Source organism: Malania oleifera, unplaced genomic scaffold (genome assembly GCF_029873635.1).
Source record: "Malania oleifera isolate guangnan ecotype guangnan unplaced genomic scaffold, ASM2987363v1 ctg349, whole genome shotgun sequence".
Taxonomy (NCBI): Eukaryota; Viridiplantae; Streptophyta; class Magnoliopsida; order Santalales; family Ximeniaceae; genus Malania; species Malania oleifera.
The window spans coordinates 45001-59938 of NW_026651897.1; positions in this window are offsets into that span (position 1 = coordinate 45001).

The following is a 14938-nucleotide window of genomic DNA, read 5'->3' on the forward strand; positions in this document are numbered from 1 at the left end:
GGCTAATACCCTCTTTTTCCTTAGTGCTCTGAGCGTTCTTTCAATCTCTGGATCAAAAGGAATAATGTCACGTGTTCTAGCCCTGCGCATCCAACATAAAAAAAAAACACACCAAAAATACAAAAACTAATAATAAAAAAATAAAATAAAATAAAATAAAGAAAATAAATAAATAAAAATAATAAAAGAGAATTCTAAATTAAAACCAAGATTACTTTGTATCGGTATTGGCAAAAATAAGATAAACTCAATCCCTGGCAACGGCGCCAAAAACTTGACCGGTGCAAACTGCAAGTGCACAGTATCGTAGTTTTATAATATAATGATGTGTAGAGTATCGTCCTTAGGGATTGATGTCTTAATTTTACCAAGTACCGAAATTTTACTAACCTTGATTTTATTTAGAAAAATTAATAATTTTAGACTACAAAATTTAAACAAGGCTACTTTAAATAAACTATTCAGAAGAATTTAAAACTGGATATCGCGTGTCAAATTGATGATGGTGAAAACTTCTAGGAAACCGATTTCACCTAGTTTCTCACTATGCTTTACTCATTTAGCTAATTTAACTTCATTTTCTCTGTTTGTTAGCAAATCGCCAATTTTTCCAAAAGCCTCTTTCGATAGTCAATCGGAACTTATTCTTGTTTATTATTTAACATAAGAGTATGCAAATTAATAATGCAAGAACGCAGTAAGACCCTCGATTTTTTATGCTTCGTAGGTTCATACAAGTCTTTCGATCTCTATATTTACCTACGCTGAATTATCCAAGATCTATCCTATAATCCCCCCTTTCGGTAGCAAATCACAAGACTAAAATCATTTAATTAATGGCCAGTTAATTAAAAGCATTAGGCACAGAATAACTCAAACAAACATTAATGAAAACTATTTCAGATTAGCATCAAAGAGCAAGCATAGTTCGAAACTGGCTACATCGTTTTCCTAGAATTCAAAAATTTAGTTCATTCCAAAAATAAAATCCAACATAACAGATTTCACCATATTTTCTTCAATTTGGAGCGTACGGGAAAGATCAACACTCGCCGCACCGCCGTCGCGCGTCACGAACACCCCGAACACCGCCGTTGTTCGCTGCCTTCCGATTCTGAAAAGATAGTATTTTTGCATGCTTCCAACTCTCCTTTGCTGGCTATGTGTGTATCTCCGCAGCACCACCAAAAGAAAACCATAAGAAAGCTCTCCAAAAAATAATTTTTCTAAGAAACTTTATGTGTTTTGGCCTCCCTTCTCCTTCTCCCCAAGAAAAATTCTTTTTTTTTCTTCCTATGGTGCGGCCTCTTCCTCCAGCCCCCAGCACGCTGCCCCCTCTTCCTTTCCTCTTGCACACGGCTCCGTCAAAGGAAACCCCTCCTCTTTGACTTTTCCTTACTTTCCTTTTATCCTTTCTTTCTTTGCTTTTCTTTCCTTTCTTTTTCTTCTTTCCATTCTTTTGTCTTTCCTTTGTATGTACCCAGCGCACACTCTCCCTTCTAAGATGACCCGGCTGCATGGCTAGGTCACATCTCATTTTTTGATTTTTTGATTTTTTTTTTTTCAAAGGTACATGAACTGCCCTCCTCTTTCAAGCCCACTTTGGACCCTCTTACATCTCGTAAATCTCAAAGCTTAAAACACAAAATATGTAGAGCTCTTTTTCATATTTTCCCATAATTTTGAATCATCTCGATCGGAGCTCGTATGAGAAAGTTACGCCAAGATTACGAAGAATTGTCGAAAAAATCCATAAAACGGCGTATGCTAACTTCACGTCTGATTTCGGCCTTGATGCTGCCAGTATTTTGCAAAACAAAAAACACAAAAATTGTAGATTGTTTTCTTATCTTTCTACTGCATCTTGAATCATCTGAATCATAGGTTGGATGAGAGAGTTATGCATAGATTGCAAAGTACCATTGGTTTTTTTAGCTTCCCACAGTTGCTCTGCAATAAAAAAAAACACCAAAATTTCATACATTACTCAATAAAACCCAAATTTTATAAATAGAACACAATGTTAGAATATTGAGGGTAATTAGGCATTTAAATACAAAATATCATTCGCAATGCATGAATTAAAGTACCTAATTACGCAATTTAAGCGCGTAATCACTGGCCTACCAGGATAAGTCATTATACTCCGAAAGTCAGATCGGTCTCCTCAACCCTAACTGATGGGGAGCCTGTCCACTACATAGGCATGATCAACTATTGTAAATCCAAATACTATCTGAGTTATATGGTTGCAATCTGAACTGTAAATAGCTATAGTACCATGCTCTGTAAATTGATCTATAATGGTTCATCAGGGTTTGATACTATATAATACATTTCTATATAAAATCTATCTGTTTTACCATGATTTTGTATCAACTGTATTAACGATGATGCTATAATAAACTGTATTTCTATATCAACTGTATTTCTGCATGTCGTGGTTAGATGATCTGTGTATCATGGTTCTCTATAAAAGTATAATCATGGTACTATGAAAACTATAAAAACGTGTTCCTGTCTATATATACTGTAAATTACGAAACTATAGAGACTGTATTTCTGGATAAAACTGTATATCTGAATAGCTGTAATTCTGTAATTTAAAACTATTTATTCTATGAAAAATAATTCTATAAATATATATATTCATGATTCTGTAAAAGCTACATAGAACACTGTACTATACCAGTACTTCTCATGCCACACAAGTAAATAATACTCATTAACCATAATCAATAGAAATGTATAACTCCTGCTCTAGAAGACCCATAAACAAATACTATATTTTTTTGGTGAAAAGAACTGATTTACTAGCATAGCATATTTCCCTTACCCAACTACTGGAAAGCCCCTACAATAACTAGGCCTACACCCACAGGGTTCCCTAATCAATACCCTAAAAACAACATCTCCCAGAATAAAACTTTAGTATTTCTTTGAGTACTACATTTTCTACAACTATAGGAAAGCCAAATATTTAATATAAAGCCTCACCCTGAATTTGGAATGGACTCCAAGTTAGTCCCACCAACAATCCACTCTAGCAGACTTAAAGAGAACTTTCCCAGCAGTGTCGTGGTGGTCTCGGATCGTCGAACCGACAAGAATCCTGCAAGGAAACTTAGAGAGAATGGGGTAAGGATGAAGAGGAGAGAGAGAGAAAGAGAGAGAGAGAGGGGTTTAGTATGAAATTTCTGCTACAAAAATCAAGTTTGAGTTATTTATACACTGGCCTTCATCGATGAGACATGTCACCTCGTCGACAAGATCACTAAGGAAGTTCGTTGACAATGCTTATTCTTCATCGATGAAATTCAGGGTTGAGAAATAGCCTCTCGGTATTTTCTCATTGACAAAATGCGCCTCCGTTGATGAGTCCAAATAGTGCGTTCATCAATGAGGCCCCTGTTGAATTTCATTTACAATTTATTTTCTCTCTTCTCTCTATTATTTAAATACCATAATTCTTTAGGTCATTACGGTGTAAGTCGGGGGTTGTGATGAGTCCTTAAAATGCATGATTTTAGGCCCTCATTTACCTTTTTTTGTCTTCTTTTATTATGTATATGCCCTTTGTTATCATATTTCGGAGTTATGCAAGGTTTGTTCGTGTTTGAGGAAAAATAGGTTAAAACTGAGGACTTAAGCAATACAAGAAGCCAAGGGAGTATTTGGGATACTTAAAGCTCAAATCAGCTATCTAGCCAAACCCCTAATGCCTCAACACACATAAAAGAGAAAAAGACTCTTTTCGATCATGTGGTGCGACTAGCTAAAGCAAGGGGCAACCAGGGCAAAAGCTGCAAACTCCAAGGTTCGGACTGAAGAACAAATGCTGCAAGGTTCGACCAAGTGTTCGTCCATGTGACCCTCAAGGGTGACCAAGTTGAGATATTGAAGCTTATTGAGCTTAGAAAAATAGAGTCTTGACAAAGAGCTCGACTAGGAAGACCTTGAGGGGCAACCAAGTCGAGTTCATAAGCTGAACTGAAGATTGAAATATTGAGAGTTTTGACCAAGAAGACCTTGAGGGGCAACTAGGTCGAGTTCTTGAGCTGAACTGAAGATTGAAATACTGAAAGTCTCGACCAAGTGCTCAACCAGCAAGACTTTGAGGGGCGACTAGGTTGAGTTCCTGAGCTGAACTGAAGATTGAAATAGATCTCAACAAGAATCTTGACCAGAAGCTCGACCAGCAAAAATAGGGGTGTGACCTCATCTCCAATGATGATATTCTGCACGAGATTTTGTGCTAAACTTTGCTATTTCAAAATTCAAACCTTGTAAACCCTAATAGGTATAAATATTAGCTACGAATATGTTCTAGGGGTTCCTCTTTGGCTAGTTTTAGGTTAGTGATAGATAGAGAACACCATTGAGAGCTAATGTACATTAGTTGCATTAGATTTCAATATTAGTTCTGGATTGTGCAAGACGTGTTCGATGGCCTGTGACAACCAGTGGCGCTCTTATATTTTCTAAGTAGATTGGATGGTCATTCCGTTGCAAGGACAATTCTTTGTGACAGACAACTCGAATACCAAGGGACGATTTTTACATGCTTTCAATTTACTAGCTTTCATTTGTATGCTTTCTTTTAATTGCTTTCATTTACTGCTTTTCATTCACTGATTTGATTCTAATGAAAGATTGCAGATAAGGATAAGCACTACTACAATCTCTACCAGATAAAATTAATTCGCTACGGAACCATGGAGGTGTTCGTGATCGTTGAGACAAGGTATACTCTAGTTCCCGACTGTGCTTCGGACGGTTGGTGCACCCTTGCTACCTTGTGCCCTCGAAGGACCCTCCCTTGCTTGGCCTGAGATTCTTGGGTTAGTACTTCTATGGATAGCTAGTGGAGTTTACTTAGAGGCAAGGCGTCCAACATCTAATTCAAGTTGAAGCGTCGCTTTGTAGGAGTAGGGTACTTTAGATGTTGCATGCCTTTCATTAGTTGTTAGAAAAACCACACAAATCCCACCTTTACACTTCTTTTTATACAAAGCTTTGATAAACTAATTTGGAAAAAGGTTGATAACTGCACTCTAATCCCCGCGGATCGATACCCGACTTCCCCACTTTCTGCTGAACTTGGAATTAAGTTAGGTTTTTTAAATATTACTTTTTGGTAGTTAAGGACCCAAGCCTTGGCGAGCCTACCGGTAAGCCATATAGAAAGTCTAGAGATTCAATATTTGAGAAGGGAGAGCCTAGTAAAAGAAAATAAAAATCAAAAGCTCCCACGTGCTATAATTGTAATAAGGTTGAGCATATCAGACCTGACTGCTCGTTGCTGAAAAAGGAGTCTAGGAAAAAGAAGAAAGTTATGAAAGCAGGCACCTCATGGGATAAATAGAATAGCATTAGATTCAGACCCCAGTGAATTGGAGGTTGCTAACTTGTGCCTGATGGCACACGGTGATGAGGTACTATCTGCCTGCTCCGTGTCTTCATATTATTCTGATGATGATTGTGATTCGGATGACATGCCTACATATAAAGAATTTCAATATGAATATATTCATGTATCAAAATTGTTGAACAAAATGACCAAGGAAAATAATGTTTTGAAAAAGAAATGTGAGAATTGGTCAAAGCTTGTTGAAAAGGGAAAAACTGTTCATTCTGCTTTGCAAGAAGAAAAGAATTTGAAAATGACTGAACTTGAAAGAAAATTGGAGGATAGCTCCAAGATCGTCTACAAATTTACTGAGGGCCAAAACAATTTTGAAAAACTTCTCGAGGCCCAAAGATTCTTGCTTAGTAAAGAAGGTCTAGGATTTAATGGAATTAGGAATATTAGACGAAATGATCTTTTCATGGGATATTTCACTTGTAAATCAAAATCCTACATTCCACCTAAAGAATTTGTCAAATAAACAACCTATTATAAATGCAAATAGATAGGTCATATTTAGTTTGACTATCCTTTTAGAAATAAGCATGTAAGAATTAAAAGAGGTGTGGAGAGTCAAAGTCGAATCAGGAACTAACCCTTTTGGACCCAACATAATTTGGGGACCAGTGTCAATTACTTAGATTTTCTTGCAGATGTTTTTAAAAAGGTGTGGAGAGTCAAAGGTGAATTAGGAACTAACCCCTTTTGACCCAACATAATTTGGGGACCAACGTCAATTACTTAGATTTTCTTACAGGTGTGTTTGAGATCATCCTCATCTAAGGACAAGTGGTACTTGGTTAGCGACTATTCATGATATATGACCGACGACAAGGCCAAGTCTGTATCCATCACTCCCAAGGAAGGAGGATTCGTAACATTTGGGGATAACTCAAAAGGGAAAATCATCAGAGTAGGTAAGGTTAGTAAGGAACCTTCCCTCGTAATTAATAATGTATTACTTGTGATGGCTCAAAACATAATTTGTTAAGTATTAGAAAATTGTGTGATAAAGGGTATAAAGTATCTTTTGAAAATGATAAATGCATTGTTGAGAGTAAATCTGATAGCAAAATACTTTTTACTATTGAACGTCATGAAAACATGTACACCACTAGCTTTGATAATTTAGGTTCTCAACAAGTTATATGTTTTTTGGCTATAAATGAAGCTAGCTAGTTGTGGCATGGACATTTAGGACATGCTAGTTTCAATCTTTTATCAAAACTTGTGAAAAAGTATTTAGTTAAGGGCTTACCAAAAAAACATTTTATAAAAGATAAAATTTGTGATGCATGTCAAATAGGTATGCAAACTAGATCAAATTTTAAGAAAAATAAAATCATATTAACCACTAGACCACTTGAAATGTTACATTTAGATTTGTTTAGTCCAAATCAAGTTCAAAGCCTAGGAGAAAAATTGCATGCTTTTGTTATTGTAGATGATTTTTCTAGATTCACATAGGTGCTATTCCTTTCACATAAAGATGAATCATGTGAACAATTCACTAAACTATATAAAAAAATTCAAAATGAAAAAGGCTAAAAAATCACACATGGGAAGTGATTGGGGAACTAAATTCAAAAATGATGGCATAGAAAACTATTGTGACCTAGAGGGCATTTCACATAATTTTTCTACACCTAGGACCTCATAACAAAACAGAGTAGTAGAAATAAAGAATAGGTACTTACAAGAAATGGGTAGGACAATGCTAAATGAACACAAATTACCCAAATATTTCTGGGGCAAAGCTGTGTGTATTGCATGTTATGTCATGAATAGAGTGTTAATCAAGCCCTCTCTTAATAAGACACCCTATGAATTATGGAATAGTCATAGACAGAATATTTGTTATTTTCATGTCTTTGGTTGTAAATGTTTTGTACTTAGAGATAATGAACACCTAGGAAAATTTTACTCTAAATCTGATGAAGGTATTTTCCTATGTTATTGACATAACAGTAAAGCATATAAAGTTTTCAATTAAAGAACATTAATTGTTATTGAATCTATTCACGTCGTGTTTGATGAATCTAATCCGTTTTCTAAAAGAGATGATGAAGATGGCATTGCTATTAGAAAAGAATTAGATAAGCTATCTATTGAAAATAATGTGGACAAAAATTTAGAAATTAATGATAAATCAATTGAAGAAAACAAAGTTGAAAGTGAGGTTCAAGAGTTGCCTAGGGATTGGAAATTCATTAGGAATCACCCTTTAGATCAAATTATAGGTGAACCTTCACATAGTGTAGCCACCTAGTCTTTCTTAAGAAACCTAGTGAGTCATTTTGCATTTCTATCCTAGGAAGAACCCAAAAATATTAAGGAAGGCATAGAGGATGAATCTTAGGTAATGTCTATGGAGGAGGAGCTAAACCAATTTGACAGAAGTAAAGTGTGGACCCTAGTTCCTAGACCCAATGATCGTATTTTTATTAGAACTAAATGGATTAATAGAAACAAAAATGATGAGAATGGTGTAGTGACTAGAAACATGGCTAGACTAGTTGCCCAAGGATACAATCAAGAAGAAAGGTTAGATTTTGAGGAAACCTATGCTCCCGTAGCTAGAAAGGAAGTCATTCATATGTTTCTTGCTTATGCGGCTTTTAAGAACTTTAAATTGTACCAAATGGATGTTAAAAGCATTTTCTTAAATGGCTATATAAATAAAGAAGTGTATGTAGAACAACTGCCAGGGTTTGTGTTAACTTTGGTGTATTCCCAAGAGGGGGGGGGGGGTGAATTGCAATTTTAAACTTCTTCCTAGGTTTAACCAGATATTTGCAGTATTACACAACCTAAGGTCTGTCTACCCAAATGCGCAGGTAAGTATAATATGCGGAATTTAAATCACGCGCATCATTCACACTATAACATACACGAGCGGTAAATATAAAGTGCGGAAATATAAACATATGTTATCGAGGTTTGGCCAATACTGCTGACATCCCCGCCTTGACTACACCAGCACAAGGATTCCACTACTGCTCACTTAATAGGTGAAGTGGCACCGGTTACAACCAGGTCAATTAACGAGGTTGACTGCAACCAACAAGCCTTACCAGGATGGCGCACCTAGCTTTCCTAACCGAGTCTAAGCCAGTCCGGGACTATTCCATAGGGCTAGTCTTTCTCTTCAGGCCCACACCTGGAATACAGCCAATGGTATAAAACTTATGTACAAAAAAATGCTTCGTACACAAGCTGATATGTACCACTACGCACAATATAATAAATGCATCTCAATGATGTATGAACTATAAGCTCGGTACTCTACGTGTGCAATCAACACTGAATAAGATGTATAATCTTAAATATACGTAGTGTTCTAACAAGCTAATCTTTGAAAACAAAGTATATCAAATCTCATTATCAAATTAGTGTTTCAAAGATGCTAGCAATAATATTCAAATGAACTCAAAAATATTTTCTCAAATGCATCTAGCACAAGAGTTGTTTGAAATCTAGCTTTGTAAAATATTTTTGTACACAAAAATATACGCCCAAATGAGTATTGCAATGATAATGCAAACTGACTTAGCTATATGATTTTTCCTAAGCAATGAATTATCAAATGAAATCAGGGGAAAAATCTAGCTCAACTGTCAATATGAAAATCAAATGTGTAATTTACAAGTGAGGGTTTCTAGCACAATATAACAAACAATAAACACTTACAAGACTATATTTCTCAAAGGAATAGAAGTATTATGAGTGTATAGGGTTGGAAAGAACAAATAGGGCTTAGGAAATTTGAGAGAGTTTTTGGCTAATCCTATTTGCTAATCACCACTAATTCTTGCAAATGAGCCCCTATATATAGAGAATGGGTAAATTATGACCGTTGGGGACATATAAGGTATTATTAGATTTGTTTTAAAACAAATTAAGCAAATTAACCTAGTTTACTTTATTTTAACCCCTGTAAAAAATAATTTAACCCTCGTGATTCAGGTGCCCAGTCTAAAATTTAAGTGCCTGAATAGACTCAGTCAGAAAATCAACTTTTAAAGGTTAGGGTGCCCAAAGTCAAGGTTGGATGGTTGAACAAAAGTCAGAAGCATTCTGTCCGCAGTTCGGTTGCTCGAAACAAAGTTTGGTTAACTGAACTAGCAAGTTCGGTCACCCAAGGCCTTTTTGAATGCGAAGGTTCGGGGTGCCTGGATTGGTGAAAAGCACTCTGACATGGGTTCAGTCACCCGAAATCTAGTCAAACCGCTGACTTCTCAGTGGTTCGAGCGCTCGAGAAGTTTTGAACACCTGGGGTTCAGTCGCCCAACCTCTCACATATTTTCAATTAAGTCAAATTTTTTCTTTAATTAATTCCCTAGATATAATAAGTAATGTTAGGGAGATGTTAAGTGTTGTGCAAGAAGCTAGGGGTCAATTTAAGATCATTTTGCTTGCGAAAAAAATCTAGCGTCGGTCGACCGAATCCCTAAGGTCCAACTACAGTCTTGAGCTTTAGTTCCAACATACATGTCATGCATTAATTATTACAGACCCAAATTACACAAAATATAAATTACAATGAGTCTTCAGGGTCTTTAGTCTTCAAGTCTTCTCACGTGCCAGGATATGATCTAATAATATATACCTGCATACAAACTTGATAGACATTAAATACCAAGGTATTTGTCATGATCAAAAAGGGATGTGACCAATGGAGTCAACAATCTTCCCCTTTTTGATGATGACAAGTACTTGCCTACTTCTCCTCCTTTTGGCAACAGCAAAAAGGGCCTAGATAAATCATTTAAGTATATAGGTAAATAAAAAATAACTTCCATTCAAATACAAATATGGTTTTGGGAAATCCTAAATAAAAATTTGGTAGCATGCCGTTTAAAAATTGAACATTTCCCAAAAACATGTATGTATAGAAATGACCTGATTAAGTTCAAATATATAATTATCCACAGTAGTCGACTCAAATAGTCCAGCATTCTCAAAACATAAATATAACTATCAACGTGCAAGAGATATGATAATTATGCGTTTCATATCACAAACAAATTCATAGAGTATAAAACAATGACAGGTTTAGCAATTAAGCACACAAACTATAATACTGGTTATTAAAAGATTTAAATGATATGATATACATAGTTAAACCAGAAATATCCTCAAACCATTGCAATTTAAATCATATTATAAGACCCGTAAAAGATTTGATTTTAAAACATACGACATATGATAATAGGTAGAAGGTTTGAGCATAAAATTGTCTAACTAGTTCACATGCATTTTCATATGAAGTTACCGAACCAATTACGCAATTTTAAAAAAAATATATATATATTTATATAATAATAAATATATATCCCCCTTTGATATTTGCAAATAGTACTGGGGGTTTCTTGTTGAAAAAGAAGCTTTAAATTAAAACAAGCAAGCACAAATTTTTCTAGTTTAGCATTTTAAGCATATTCATAATATAACTAGAAAACCACAACCACAATGATCCTAAAGATGTAAAAAAATTTAAAGAAAGGATCACATGGCAAACACAAACAACATGTGGCAAAGAAATATAAATCAACTTAAGATTTTCACAAAGATCATTTCGGTTAAGCACATGCCACAGTGAGTTCACAATAGATCTAAGCTAAAAATATTTGTCAGCAAAACAAAATAGGAATTTATGCTTATTTGCTCCCCCTTTCAATTTGAATTATAGCTTAGATGAAATAAGCTACTTATACTTATCAACATTGATTTTAGTATGTCAAGAGTATAAGCCATTCATTTTAAATCTCTTAAAATAAATATACTAGTAAAGATTAATTTACTCTTCTATGCAACTAGTATAGCTATCCCTATGTATTACACATACATCAGAAAAGATATACTAAGGCATGAAATGATACACATAACCTAGAACAATCCATATATATTCATAGACCATCAAGCACATGATATGATGTTCAGGGTTTTCTAAAGAGCCTCGATATTCAAAAGGTGAATTCATACATATGAGATCATTATTCTCTTTCTCTATGGATGGAGCTGAGCTCCTCTAAATATATGATGATTATGCAGGGATGAAAGTTTGATAATTCTATTTAAGTTTTCACTGATCCTTTCAAAAAGATTTTAATGTTTATTTTATCATAATCATCTTTGTACAAGGTTTTACTTTTGGTAAAAATCCACTGAAATTTCGACAGCATGCCACCTGTAAATTGGACATTTTCCCATAAAACCTATACCTAATAAGTTCAAATAAGTAGTTTACAATTCAGTTCAAGACACATAAGAACCTATATCCCCTACCAGCATGCTATACACATCAACTGCATCCGTCATGCAGAAGGCTTTCAATAATAAGCATGCAATTAGGTAGTATAATCAACTCTAGATATTCAATATAGCTCAATAAAAGTTCGTGCTAGAAAAATACATAAACTGTTGACTCTACGAGTCCAATCCAGTTTTGATAATGACAAATCACTTGATATTTGATCTGTGTATTGAGTTTGTGAACATGGCCTATATTAAGCATGCATGGGAAGATAACGAGTCACGGAAGCCATAAAGTAAAGCTGATACATTTTGGCAAGCTCCATGAAAATTAAAGAGTACAAGAATCAAGATGCAAACGGCAAAGTTCAAAGATCATCTTGGGAATGGGTACTTAGAACTCATGTACTTACATTTTTGTATTATTTAATTTTAGGCTCAACATAAATTAGAATATCTTTAGGATTCATGCATTTCATGTATATCATTAGGGAACCTTCATGGACTTAGAAATGTTTTTGAAATCATGGAAAATATGTTTTATAAAAGGTCAAAGAAAGAGAGAAAAGCATTTTTTTGAAATTAGAAAAAGGAAATAAAAAAAAGGGGACTTCAATAGCCTGAACTCACCCTCAGTAGCCCGAAGAATTTCTTCATGAGCCTAAAGATTAAGTTCGGTAGCCTGAAGAATTAATAGCAAACACAGCAAGTTGGCCGAGGCTCTTCAGTCACCTAACCTTGGGACCTTAGGTGCCTGAACCCACTAAAGGAGCCTAAACTTCCCTCTTTAGGCGCCTCACCCTGCATTCCAACTTGATTTTTCAAAGGCTTAAAGAACTTCGATCACCTGGGCTTTTACCCTCAGGCACTTGAACCTGCAGGAAATTTAAACACTTGTTTTTTATTAAAAGAACTCGCGAGTTATTTCATTGATCCAACGGCTGAGATCAATCCTAAGGGTTATACACTATATATACTGAATATCTAAACCCTAGAACGAAGAGAAGACACACAATAAGAGAAGAACCTATCTCATTGCAAAAAATATAGAGAAACTTGTGCTGATTGTTATACAATTGCCTACAGTTCATTCTTCATTCATCTACTTTGGGAAAATCTACTTCAGAAATCAAAGGACATTCATTCACTCAATTGATTTTCATTCTAGTACTGAGGTTTGATCATTCAAGTTATTAATTTTCAATAACTTCTCATCTCATTCCTTGTTCTTGATTATCATTAGAAAAGTTTTGATCTTGAGTGTGCACATACGTATAAAAATTGGTTTTTGAAAAGATCATTAGTTGAGAAAGTTTGTTAGCATTTGGTTGATTGGTTTTTGATTCAAGTATATATATATATATATTGTTAATAGAGCTTATTATTGAAAAATCAATTTTGATTAAAAGGTTGATATTGAAAGTGCACGTACATATACATATTTATTTTAAACAAAATCATTACTTGATTAAAGGTTGCGTTGTGATTGACTGCTTGAAAGAAAACTTTGTATTGTTGATTGACTTAATATTCAAGACAAAGTTTTTATTAATAGTTTCAAATCAAATATATTTGTTCATTTTTGTAAAGTGAACTAAGAACCCTAGTATACTCCAAAACATTTTAAATATATCATTACATGGGAGTTTTGATTAAAGAGGGTTTGTATGTTGAAGCATATCATACATAAAATGATTGTATCATTTTCATACATTCATGAGCCTCAAGTTTAATCATATGTTAATGTGCTAGGAAAATGAATTGTACTCACAAGCTTTTGTTAGAAGCATTGTTTTGAGTGTTATTTTTCAGATTCTATTGTATACACAGTTCGGTGTGTGAACCGGTGTGTGAGGAGAGAGTTGTATCTCTTGTAAGCAGTGGAGTAGGAGGGAGCTATGCCTCTTGTAAGTAGTGGATTGTAAGGGAAGCTCCGTCCCAATTTAAGGAGCAGGGATTTAGTGAAATCCTTGAGTGGTTGCTCAAGGCGACAACGTAGGCCTAGTCAGCTGAACCTCGTAAAAACCGTGTTTGTCTGCTCTCTTCCCTTTACTTTTTATTTTCAGCACTGCATTTAAATTGTGTATATTGCATGTATAGGTTGGATAGCCTTACACATAAGTAATTGAGTAACAATAATTCATTGATAAATATATAAGAAGGGTTTAAGCAGTAAATAAGTGTGAAAGAATTTTTTAAATACCCAATTCACCCCCCCTCTTGGGATTACACCTGATTCAACATTTCGTATCAAAGCAGGTTTACATAGACTTGATAGTTAATTTGTAAAGAAATCACATGGCACACATTGGTGTAACTCCATTCGGTGAGGGACTCTCATCCACTAGACCACCCATCTTCTGTGGTGTAAATTACACCTATTGGAAACTTAGGATGAGCATATATCTACTAAACGTAAATTGGAAGGTTTGGAAAATAGTGACTAAGGGAAATCACATTCCTATGAAAGTAATTGATAAGATTAATGTACCTAAAACTGAAGATGAATATACTAAATAGGATTGGAAGTCAGTTCAAATCAATGCCACTGCCATGAACTTACTTTTCTGTGAAATAGATGTCAATGAATTTAATAGGGTAATGACATGTAACTCAGCTAAAGAAATTTGGGAAAAATTAGAAGTTACATATGAAGGCACTAAGGAAGTCAAGGATAGTAGGATAGACATGCTCACTAGTGAATATGGAGCATTTAAAATGACAACTGATAAATCCATACAATCCATGTACACTAGATTCACACACATCATTAACTCTTTAAATGCTTTTGGAAAAACTTACCCCACTTATGAGTTGATCAGGAAAATACTCAGGGGATTACCTCTAGTGCGGGAAGTGAATGCTACGACAATAGCAGAAGGAAGAAATCTCAAGGAGATGTCGGTGGATGAACTCATTGGATCACTCATCACTTATGAGCTAGCAATAAACGAGAGGAAAAATGAGCAAAGCAAAGCTAAGAAGGTCACTGCACTTAAGGCATCATCAAGCTATTCAAGTGAAGGAAGCGATTCTGAAACAGATGATGACATGGCCTTGCTAACAAAGAAGTTCTAGAAGTTCTTGAAGAAGAACAAGAAGTTCAATAGAAAATTCTGGAACTCTAATCAGAAAAAGGAGAGCAAAGCATGAAGAAAAAGAAGGAGGATCCACCAACATGCTACAACTGCCGAGAAGTTGGACACGTCAAGTTTGAGTGCCCTAAGCTCGTGAAAGCCTCAAAGAAAAAGAAAAAGGCGCTGAAAGTCGGCTAGG